Genomic DNA, 12,500 nt, shown 5'->3' on the forward strand with positions numbered 1-12,500 from the left:
TGAGCCTCAGCTGGGTCAGTTGGTGTTTCTGTGTGGAGTTTGCATGTTCTCCTTGTGTTGGCGTGGGTTTCCTCTGGGTGTGTCCCTCTGGGATCTGTTGTAGTGCCCTCATTTGGACACTTGAGGGCACTAGCTGATTGTATTGTTACAGCTGTTTCTTGTTTGGTAAGTTAGCCCTGTCTTTATAAACCCTTTTGTCTTGTATTTTAGTTAGTGATGGTGAAATGAAGCGATCGACTCAATTGTATCGGAAAAAGATTCGTTACTTGAAGCTTTCTAAATCAGAGCTCGATGAGGACCTCTGCTGGTTAAAGTGTGGGAATTGTGTTGCAATGACAAATGTTCACAACTGACCAACTCATTCATGTAGTAATACGACAACAGTAATATAAACAAATTACTCTAGTTTTTACACATAAGGTATGTTACATTACACGACTGATGACTGTAGTTAAATCAAAGGTATTCAAAAGTGTTTACATCTATCGCATTCCAACTAGTCCCGTTCCAAGCGGGAATCGAACCAGCAATTCCTGCATGGGACGTGAATGCATTAAAGAGGAGGCTATGAGAGTGATGCTTTCAGGTTGCACTCGCCAGCTGGCCTCCGTTAAACACTATACTACGATATGCAGTGGTTTTCTTTAAAGATAGTTGTAAATAAATACGCTAATACACTTTAGTATGCTTTGAAACCTTTTTACTATAAATTATCATTGTATTTTAGTTTAATTACTGGTGTGTGGGAGCGGTGCAGTGCTTTGAAACAGTAGAAATGTATGTAATCGATGCCTCATCTCTCGCTTTACACTTTACTAACCCATGGGGGGTGTTTAAACCTTTGAATCAAAATTGGAAGCAGTCACGTGGGTATAGGCGAAAGTGAAGCGTCGGACGTCACTGATCACGTGATGATGGCAAAACGAATCAAGCTCCGGTACACTGCTTCACGTATCGTTTTTTTGATACATGCTTCGAAGCCTCGGCGCACAACGTCACATCACTAATTTTAGTTGCCTTAGGATTTTGTTTGTCCCTCATGTCTGGTGTGTTTGGCGATCTAGTTTTGTATTTGCTTATTGTTGGATTCTTGTTTGTTTTTGTTTGCACTTACACCCACTTTAGTGTTTGCTGATTTTTGGGTTCTTGATTGTTTTTGTTAGCATTCCCTTCCCTGCTTTTGGATTTGCCTATTTTTTTATTTTTTTGTCAGTTCTTTCTGGACTCATTTCTAGATTTTTGTATCTTGCTTGAAGTTTCTGTGCAAGATTGGGAAACTCTTTTGTTTTTGTCGAAAAAGAAATTGCTGCACATGGATTTTTGTGCTTTTGTGATTCTCCATCTCGTGACCGGGTGCTCCGGTTTCCCCCACAGTCCAAACACATGGGCTGTAGGGGAATTGATTAACTAAATTGGCCGTAGTGTATGAGTGTGAATGTAAGAGTGTATGGGTGTTTCCCAGTGATGGGTTGCAGCTGGAAGGGCATCCGCTGTGTAAAACATATGCTAGAATAGTTGGCGGTTCATTCTGCTGTGGAGACCCCAGATTATTAAAGGGACTGAGCCGAAAAGAAAATAAATGAATGAAATAATTATAGTATTTTAAATGATAATATAGAAATGTTTTCAGAGAGGATGCACAGCTTTACAACAACAAAAAAGTTTAAAGAAAAAAGTTTTTTGGATTTATTTGTTTCAGAAATGAGTAAAAATTAAGTGTTTTTCCTTAAACAAAGATTAATTCTTAAATCAAAAACAAGGCTATGAGAGTGATGCTTTCAGGTTGCACTCGTCAGCTGGTCTCTGTTAAACACTATACTACGATATGCAGTGGTTTTCTTTAATGATAATTGTAAAAAATATGCTAATACACTTTAGTATGGCTCAAAACCTTTTTACTATAAATGACTGTTGTATTTTAGTTTAATTGCTGGTGTGTGGGAGCGGTGCAGTGCTTTGAAACAGTAGAAATGTATGTAATCGATGCCTAATCTCTCGCTATACACTTTACTAACCCATGGGGTGTTTAAACCTTTGTTTAAAATATTTGTTTCAGAAATGAGTCAAAATTAAGTGTGTTTTTCCTTAAACAAAAATTAATTCTCAAATCAAAAACAAGATTATTTTACACCCTTACTGGCAGATTATTCTAGAAACAGACCCGTATTGTTTTAATTATCCAGAAAATTCATTCATTCATTCATTTTCCTTCGGCTTAGTCCCTGATTTATCAGGGGTCGCCACAGTGAAATGAACTGCTAACTATTCCAGCATATGATTTATGCAGCGGATGCCCTTCCAGCTGCAACCCAGTACTGGGAAACACCCATTCACACACACACTCATACACTACGGCCAATTTAGTTCATCAATTGCTCTCTTCACCTTATTCTCTGTGTACGAGCGGGCGCAGCCATTTGAATCTTTTTGGCTCGAAACTTCCGGTCTCCTTCACGTCCATTCATTTTTAGAGGTTAAAAACAGCTCGTAATGCTGCTTTATGTTGCACACTGATCTTTTATTATTATTATTATCTTATTATATTATTCTACTTTGTATGTATAGTCATGCAAACACTTGTTTGTAGAGCGAGTAGTTTGATGGTTTTCTGCCATTTATTATTTCTAGTCATTTCTCCCATAGGCAACTGAATCGAAAGTCCTAAAACAATCACACTTCCACATTGAAGAATAAGGTCAATAGCGTATGTGTTTGGACTGTGGGGGAAACCGGAGCACCCGGAGGAAACCCACACCAACACAGGGAGAACATGCAAACTCCACACAGAAATGACAACTGATCCAGCGGGACTCGAACCAGCAACCTTCTTGCTGTGAGGCCACAGTGCTAACCCTTTATTCAGAAAATGCTACTTGATGTAAGAATTTTCAGATATTTGCACTAGAAACAAGATGAAAACTCCTAGTAGGTAAAGTCTTGTTCGCAGTATAGTGTAGTAGACTGCGGTTCTTCATCGGGATAGTGCGATGGTGTTGATTTTACACCTCCTCTGCTTCTCACATCCGCTTCTGTCTCTGGAAAATCTTCACACTCTACTCACTTTTAATTTGAGTTTGCTGGTCAAAATGCCAGACGAGCGGAGAAAAAAACAACCCAGCACAAATGAAGCAATTATCACCTCTCAGACCATCACATAAACAGCTCATTTGCATAAAAACACAAACTTACACATGCTTTAGTTTTGTGTTTTAGGTTTACAATAACGTTGCATTCATTAATTAATAAATTTTCGCCTTATCTTATTTGCATACTTATCCAGCATATGTTTTACGCAGCGGATGCCCTTCCAGCTGCAACCCAGTACTGGGAAACACCCATACACACTCATTCTCTCTCACACACACACACACACACACACTCATTCACTACGGCCAGTTTAGTTCATCAATTCCTCTATAGCGCATGTGCCACGGTGGCTTAGTGGTTAGCACTGTGGCCTCACAGCAAGAAGGTCGCTGGTTTGAATCCTGGCTGTGTCAGTTGGCATTTCTGTGTGGAGTTTGCATGTTCTTCCCGTGTTGGCGTGGGTTTCCCCCGGGTTCTCCGGTTTCCCCCACATTTCAAACTCATGCGCTATAGGTGAACTGATTAACTAAATTGGCCGTAGTGTATGAGTGTGTGTGCGAATGTGTGTATGGATGTTTCCGAGTACTGGGTTGCAGCTTGAAGGGCATCCGCTGTGTAAAACATACACTAGATAAGTTGGTGGTTCAGTCTGCTGTGGTGACCCCTGATGAATAAAGGGACTAAGCCGAATGAATGAATGAATATTATTATTGTATGAAAAATTAGATGCAACATATGCAAATATAAAGTCAATGCAAATAAGTGAATATAGCAGAATGAAGTGCTGTAGGTGTGTACTGTTTGTAAGAGTGTTGTGTGTGTACAATGTGTGTGTAGGTGTCACAGGTTAGTGTATACTCCATCAGCTGTTTTAGTTTCTGTTGTGTTTTTGACTGTTTGTCTCCATCTAGTGTCTGTATAATGTGCAGGTTAGTGTATACTCCATCAGCTGTTTTAGTTTCTGTTGTGTTTTTGTCTGTTTGTCTCCATCTAGTGTCTGAATAATGCACAGGTTAGTGTATACTCCATCAGCTGTTTCAGTTTCTGTTGTGTTTTTGTCTGTTTGTCTCCATCTAGTGACTGAATAATGCACAGGTTAGTGTATACTCCATCAGCTGTTTTAGTTTCTGTTGTGTTTTTGACTGTTTGTCTCCATCTAGTGACTGAATAATGCACAGGTTAGTGTATACTCCATCAGCTGTTTTGGTTTCTGTTGTGTTTTTGTCTGTTTGTCTCCATCTAGTGTCTGTATAATGTGCAGGTTAGTGTATACTCCATCAGCTGTTTTAGTTTCTGTTGTGTTTTTGACTTTGTCTCCATCTAGTGTCTGAATAATGCACAGGTTAGTGTATACTCCATCAGCTGTTTTAGTCTGTCTCCATCTAGTGTCTGAATAATGCGCAGGTTAGTGTATACTCCATCAGCTGTTTTAGTTTCTGTTGTGTTTTTGTCTTTGTCTCCATCTAGTGTCTGAATAATGCACAGGTTAGTGTATACTCCATCAGCTGTTTTAGTTTCTGTTGTGTTTTTGTCTTTGTCTCCATCTAGTGTCTGAATAATGCGCAGGTTAGTGTATACTCCATCAGCTGTTTTAGTTTCTGTTGTGTTGTTGTCTTTGTCTCCATCTTGTGTCTGAATAATGCACAGGTTAGTGTATACTCCATCAGCTGTTTTAGTTTCTGTTGTGTTTTTGACTGTTTGTCTCCATCTAGTGTCTGAATAATGCGCAGGTTAGTGTATACTCCATCAGCTGTTTCAGTTTCTGTTGTGTTTTTGTCTTTGTCTCCATCTAGTGTCTGAATAATGCACAGGTTAGTGTATACTCCATCAACTGTTTTAGTTTCTGTTGTGTTTTTGTCTTTGTCTCCATCTAGTGTCTGAATAATGCACAGGTTAGTGTATACTCCATCAGCTGTTTTAGTTTCTGTTGTGTTTTTGTCTTTGTCTCCATCTAGTGTCTGAATAATGCACAGGTTAGTGTATACTCCATCAACTGTTTTAGTTTCTGTTGTGTTTTTGTCTTTGTCTCCATCTAGTGTCTGAATAATGCACAGGTTAGTGTATACTCCATCAGCTGTTTTAGTCTCTGTTATGTTTTTGTCTGTTTGTCTCCATCTAGTGTCTGAATAATGCTCAGGTTAGTGTATACTCCATCAGCTGTTTTAGTTTCTGTTGTGTTTTTGACTGTTTGTCTCCATCTAGTGTCTGAATAATGCTCAGGTTAGTGTATACTCCATCAGCTGTTTTAGTTTCTGTTGTGTTTTTGTCTGTTTGTCTCCATCTAGTGTCTGAATAATGCTCAGGTTAGTGTATACTCCATCAGCTGTTTTAGTTTCTGTTGTGTTTTTGACTGTTTGTCTCCATCTAGTGTCTGTATAATGCGCAGGTTAGTGTATACTCCATCAGCTGTTTTAGTTTCTGTCAGCTTTGTGTTCTTGACTGTTTGGTGCCATCTAGTGACTCAATAATGCGCAGGTTAGTGTATACTCCATCAGCTGTTTTAGTTTCTGTTGTGTTTTTGACTGTTTGTCTCCATCTAGTGTCTGAATAATGCACAGGTTAGTGTATACTCCATCAGCTGTTTTTGACTGTTTGTCTCCATCTAGTGTCTGAATAATGCACAGGTTAGTGTATACTCCATCAGCGGTTTTAGTTTCTGTCAGCTTTGTGTTTTTGTCTGTTTGTCTCCATCTAGTGTCTGAATAATGCACAGGTTAGTGTATACTCCATCAGCTGTTTTAGTCTGTCTCCATCTAGTGTCTGAATAATGCACAGGTTAGTGTATACTCCATCAGCTGTTTTAGTTTCTGTTGTGTTTTTGACTGTTTGTCTCCATCTAGTGTCTGAATAATGCACAGGTTAGTGTATACTCCATCAGCTGTTTTAGTTTCTGTTGTGTTTTTGTCTTTGTCCCCATCTAGTGTCTGAATAATGCGCAGGTTAGTGTATACTCCATCAGCTGTTTTAGTTTCTGTTGTGTTTTTGTCTTTGTCTCCATCTAGTGTCTGAATAATGCGCAGGTTAGTGTATACTCCATCAGCTGTTTAAGTCTGTCTCCATCTAGTGTCTGAATAATGCACAGGTTAGTGTATACTCCATCAGCTGTTTTAGTTTCTGTTGTGTTTTTGACTGTTTGTCTCCATCTAATGTCTGAATAATGCGCAGGTTAGTGTATACTCCATCAGCTGTTTTAGTTTCTGTTGTGTTTTTGTCTTTGTCTCCATCTAGTGTCTGAATAATGTGCAGGTTAGTGTATACTCCATCAGCTGTTTCAGTTTCTGTTGTGTTTTTGCCTTTGTCTCCATCTAGTGTCTGAATAATGCACAGGTTAGTGTATACTCCATCAGCTGTTTTAGTTTCTGTTGTGTTTTTGTCTTTGTCTCCATCTAGTGTCTGAATAATGTGCAGGTTAGTGTATACTCCATCAGCTGTTTCAGTTTCTGTTGTGTTTTTGCCTTTGTCTCCATCTAGTGTCTGAATAATGCACAGGTTAGTGTATACTCCATCAGCTGTTTTAGTTTCTGTTGTGTTTTTGACTGTTTGTCTCCATCTAGTGTCTGAATAATGCTCAGGTTAGTGTATACTCCATCAGCTGTTTTAGTTTCTGTAGTGTTTTTGCCTTTGTCTCCATCTAGTGTCTGAATAATGCGCAGGTTAGTGTATACTCCATCTGCTGTTTCAGTTTCTGTCAGCTTTGTGTTTAATTAAAGAATTAATAAACTTTTATGGCTCAAAACAATGTATTTGTGCCTAATGTTCATGTTTTGTGAGCAGTAGTCATTTAATAAGCGGGATAAAGTACATCCAGGTTGGTTGTATATATTGTAATAAACCCTTCAGTCTTACACAACAGCTGCTGATAAACATGTCAGGCTTTATTCTGTGAAAACAAATCCTAAATGTACTTTATACCTTACATTACATAATTTAGAATGTCACGACTGACCAATCAGAATCAAGTATTCCAGACTGTCGCATAATAACTACAAATAACTACTGCAATTGTTGTTGTTTTCTGCAAATGTTTGACATACTCACGCTGCTGTGATTGTGTATTTATTTCAGTTTAATATATCATGAGGATTGAGTAGAAAAACAGCAGAATAAAGAGATTTGTTTTGTGTCATTTTCATCAGGAGAGGAAGATGCCGGCTTTCAGGAAAGCATCTGTGCTGATGTCTAAAGAAAGATCCGCCGGTGTTTCTGTCTTCGTGAAATAATGAGGGAATGTGTGAAAGAGAGAGTGAGAGAGCTCATGCATATTACAGCGCTGTCAGAATAAATGCTCCACTCTCCAGTAATGACGCACAAGAGAAAACGGCACAACAAACAGCATGAAGCGATGGAGAGCACATCAGTTTTCAGGTGAATATCAAGGACAAATCCATTCTCTATCTGGATGGTTTTACTTTTCCCCAGTGAGTAGATTCTGCCACTTTGCATTTTCACAGAAACCAACCTTTGCAAACCCATGGTTCTGATAAAAAAAAAAAAGGTAAATGACATTTAATTTGATTTAATTGATTTGGGTAAGTGCATGTTATGAATATAGCCCATAATTCACTTTATTGAACATGTAATATACCGAACTACACTTCAAGAGTTCACACTTAGCTGATGATCAATAAAGCGTATTTGGCATGCTGTCCCGGGAGAGAGCCCTGAGCTCGTAATATCCTCAAGCCCGGGGCTCCCTCCTGTTAGAAGGGCAAGAGGGGAGTTTGAGCTCAGGTAGGTCTCGAGAACCCGGTGGGAGGAAACTGGGGAACCCGGGGGAATCCCACGCGAACACGGGGAGAACATATAAACTCTGCACAGAAACACCAACCAGCCCAATAGGAGGTTGGACCAGCAGTGTTCTTGCTGTGAGGCAACAGTGCTAGTCACTGGGCCACCGTGTCGCCCTATCAGAAAAAAGAGGGAGGAAGTAGGGGTGGAAGGGGGGGGGGGAGCTTCAAGACGAAGATAACTGGAGTGAAAAACTCTGGTTATTTATAATGCTTCCATAATCATCTAATGGCACAGATTACGGAGCTAATGAGGAGCCAGCCGTGTTGATCATAAGCATGTGATCCTCTCGAAATTAGTTTATAATTAAACCACACATAGACATCAGCATTTTGGAAGGACACTATATGTTGTATAACTGCAGGTTAACTATGTTTATATGCACAACACATACACGACTCCTTAACTTTTATCATTTTTCATTGTAATGTAGTAATAATGTGCTACATTTTGTAAAGGATGCTCTGATAATTATTATGAAAAACGCTATACAAACAATCTTGAAAATAATTTATTTACCAGCATATAATATTATTAACACAAAGTCCTAATTTCACCAAAAATGGTGCAGATGTGCATCAGGAGAGTCTGCCTAAGGGCTCTATTTTGACAATCCATGCGCAAAGTGCAAAGCGTCAGTGTCAGAATCCACTTTTGCTATACTATAAGGATGGAAAATCTGCTTTGCGTCGTGGCGCATGGTCTAACAGGGTTGAGCTTATTTTCTTAATGAGTTATAGGTGTGTTTTGAGAATAAACCAATCAGAGTCTCATCTCTCATTCCCTTTAAGAGTCAGTTTCGTCGCGCTGTAGCGCATTTGCTATTTACATGACGTAAAGTAAGTGGAAGTGGAAAAACTGAGCATTTCACTAGAAGTAAACAGTTAAACAGAGCATCTGCAGTGTAAGAATGAGAGATGAGCCTCCTCATTATTTACTTTCACTTTCACTCTCGTGGATAGGGAAACCTTGTACGCACAGACATCTATTAGCCTATACATAATTAATTTCGTTTGTTAAGCACGAAGATTTGTGTCAAAGCTATTTCTAAATTCAGTTCTTATTTCCAGCAAAGGAATAAATGAACAATAATAATGAAGTGTGGTCAATAACTGAGTTATATCCTAATACACATGCTGTGCCCCATATGGTCTAAAACCTGACAGGTGGACAAATCTAAGCTTGTTTTTCATAAAACAAACATAAATATGCAGATAATAAATAATAATACTAATAATAATAACATTATACAAAAGCAAATTGTTATGAATAAACTGAAAAAGCCCCCCGAGATGAAGAAGGCAGGAAAGTTTGGTTTTTATATTTATGTAGGCTAGAAAATATTGTTTTGTAATATTTTAATCCTTTATATTTATATCCTATATATATATCCTTATTATATCCTATATATATATCCTTAATATTTTAATTATTTTTCATATGTAAAGATATTTGCGTATTGCTCTACATCTTGTGTGTATTAAGCAGTGTGTAAGCGAGGCGTATAACTAACGCGCTCTGCGCTGGACAATAGACCAGCTTTGTTCTGGTCTGTAGAACAGACTAATATAGTTTCTCAAAATAGCAACGCACCAGCAATGCGCCTCAACACGCCTCCTTTTTTAGATCAGAACGCTTATGGGCGCACATATGAGTGCAAATGCAATTTAAACAGCGTGGCGCAAAACGTCAAAACCACTCTTGCACCGAGCTGAAACTAGCAAACAATTGCGTCGTGCCTTGTGCCACATTGCGCCGGGTGTATGATAGTGTGCCAAATTTGATTCATTTACAGCAATAGGGGGCGCTGAAACGCAAGAATAAATTGTGCAATTTAGATTGTTTCAACTACAGCTATTTGCCTACTGCTTTTTGCAGTAGTGTTTATTATTGTTCAGATGTATGTTTATTATTGATGTTTCATATTTCTGTTAACTTTATTTTATAAAATCAGCACATTAGTCAAAACTTCACAATGTTTTACTTCAGTTTTACGTCATAAACCATAGTTAGATCAATGCATCTAATTTATTAAATCAATAATACTTCTCGAGAGTTTCTGATCCTTTAGATGTTTGAAGAAACCTGTTTTTTTAAATGAATTGTCTGTCTAGCAGTGTTGGTTCTGATCTAATTTTTGTAAATCATATTTGATTTACAAATATGTCTTGTTGCTTGTCCGCATCAAAGCCGTTTGATCAGTATATTGCAAACACAAAGTCCAAATTTCACCAAAATAGTGCAGATGTGCATCAGGACAGTCTGAGTTAATGTGCTAAATTGTATTCATTTACAGCAATAGAGGGCGCTGAAATGTAAGATAACAGTGTGTAACAGTTCTGTCTATAGTATCTTCATTATCTAATATTGCAGTAGTGATTATTATTGTTCAGATTAATGTTTAATATTAATGATTTATTTTGTTATCAACATTTTTTAAAAAGCAGCACATTAGTCGAAACACAATGCTTTCCTTCAGTTAAAATAAAATCTAATATTTATGTTAAAAAACATATATAAACCATAGTTAGATCCCATCCAATACTTTAAATAATAATACTAATAATCCAGGAACTCTTTAATCTCAAGAATCACGGTCTAAATTCTTCTCTTTAAATCTGGATGACATTAAAAACTGTGAAAGTTTCTAATCCTTTAGATCAGGGGTGGGCAAACTCGGTCCTGGAGGGCCGGTGTCCTGCATAGTTTAGCTTCAACTCTAATCAAACACACGTGAACATGCTAATCAGTGTCTCCAAGATCACTGGTTATCTATAAGCAGGTGTTTTTGATCAGAGTTGGAGCTAAACTGTGCAGGACACCGGCCCTCCAGGACCGAGTTTGCCCACCCCTGCTTTAGATTATTAAAAAAAAAAAATTTAACTGGGTTGTTTGTCTAGCAGTGTTTGTTCTGGTCTAATTTTTGTCATGTTTCACTGTAATGTACTAATCTGCAACCTTTTGTAAAGAATGCTTTAATAGGATAATTATTATGGAAAATCCTATACAAATAAACTTGAATTGAATTGAACAATGATTTATTGAACACTATATAATATTGCTAATGCAAAGTCCTAATTTCACCAAAAATGGTGCAGATGTGCATCAGGACAGTCTCAGTTAATGTGCCAAATTTCATTCATTTACAGCAGTAGGGGGCGCTGAAACGCAAGAATACAGTTTTAGACTACAGTTATTCTCCAGTGTTTCCCAACCCTGTTCCTGAAGGCACACCAACAGTTCACGTTTTCAACCTCTCCCTAATCAAACACACCTGAATCAACTCAGCAGAACATCAGAAGAGACTCCAAAACCTGAAGTTAATGGGTCAGATGAGGGAGACATCCAAAATATGTACTGCTGGTGTGCCTCCAGGAACAGGGTTGGAAAACACTGCTATAGACTATAGAATCTTCATTATTGCACTGGTGTTTATTATTGTTCAGATTTATGTTTAATATTAATGATTTACTTAGCTATTAACATTTTTTTAAAGCAGCACATTAGTCAAAACATTTACAATTTTTTACTTCAGCTTAAAAAATATCTAATGTTAAAAGAATTAAAAAATCTAATATTTATATTTGAAATGTACATAAACCATGGTTAGATCACATCAAATGACTTAAAATAATTATACTAATAATCCAGCAACACTTCGTCTCTAGAACCACAGTCTAGATTCTTCTCCCTGAATCTGAATGACATACAAAACTGAAGTTAACTTGACTGGGCTGTTTGTCTAGCAGTGTTGGTTCTGATTTAATGTTTGTAAATCATTTTTGATTCATCTCATTTCTCGTCCGAATCAAAGCAGTTTAAGACTAAAGCTTTGGCGCAAAAGCATTCGTGTCATACATTTGACTACGATTCTGGACTGCTTTTATACATCTGATTGCACCTGTGTTGACCTTTGCTTGCCTGACTTTGATTAAACCTGCAAGTGGATCCAAACTTCAGTTGTCTCTGTCACTCCCCGTGTTACACATATGGTGATGCAGACGTCTCCAAAACCCCACAGGTGGACAAATCTACACTTGTGTTTAGTAAAACAAATATAAATCTGCAGATAATCAATAATACTGCTGATAATAATAGCATTATACTGATGCAGATCGTCATGAATAAACTGAAAAAGCCCCCCGAGGTGAAGAAGGCATGGAGGCAGTGGTGTTTATATTGATGTAGAAAATCATCATTTCTGGATCATTTTAATCCTTTAATTGTTTAATCTGTAAAGATATTTGTGTATTGCTGATCATCCTGTGTGTATTCAGCAGTGTGTAAGAGTTTGGACCTGCATAGGCTCATAACTAACGCGCTCTGCAGGACTTTAGAGCCGCTTTCAGTTGGTCAATAGCGCTGTTGGTCTATTTCAGCTCCTCAAAATAGGATTTGCTATTTAAACAATGTGGTGCAAAACATGAAAATTACAGTTTCGCTGGTCTGAAAATAGCAACAAATCACGCCAAACACATCTTGCACCTTATTGCACCGGGTGTGTGATAGAGCCCTATGTAGTTGAATTTATATATCATATTGTATTGTTATTTCAATCTGCTTTGTTAGCTTCTTGCTAATATGAATGATATAAATCCACCCCCGATGTCTAGGCAGTTGCTAAA

At 37.8% G+C, this 12,500-nt stretch overlaps 1 protein-coding gene across 1 annotated transcript in view; it reads right to left on the minus strand.

Annotated features, from left to right (window-relative positions):
* The window catches only part of wasf1 (WASP family member 1), an 85,284-nt gene that overhangs the window by 11,716 nt on the left and 61,068 nt on the right, over positions 1-12,500 (minus strand). The gene's annotated exons all lie outside the window — the stretch shown is intronic.

The sequence above is a fragment of the Danio aesculapii genome, chromosome 20 (assembly GCF_903798145.1).
Source record: "Danio aesculapii chromosome 20, fDanAes4.1, whole genome shotgun sequence".
NCBI classification, from domain to species: Eukaryota; Metazoa; Chordata; class Actinopteri; order Cypriniformes; family Danionidae; genus Danio; species Danio aesculapii.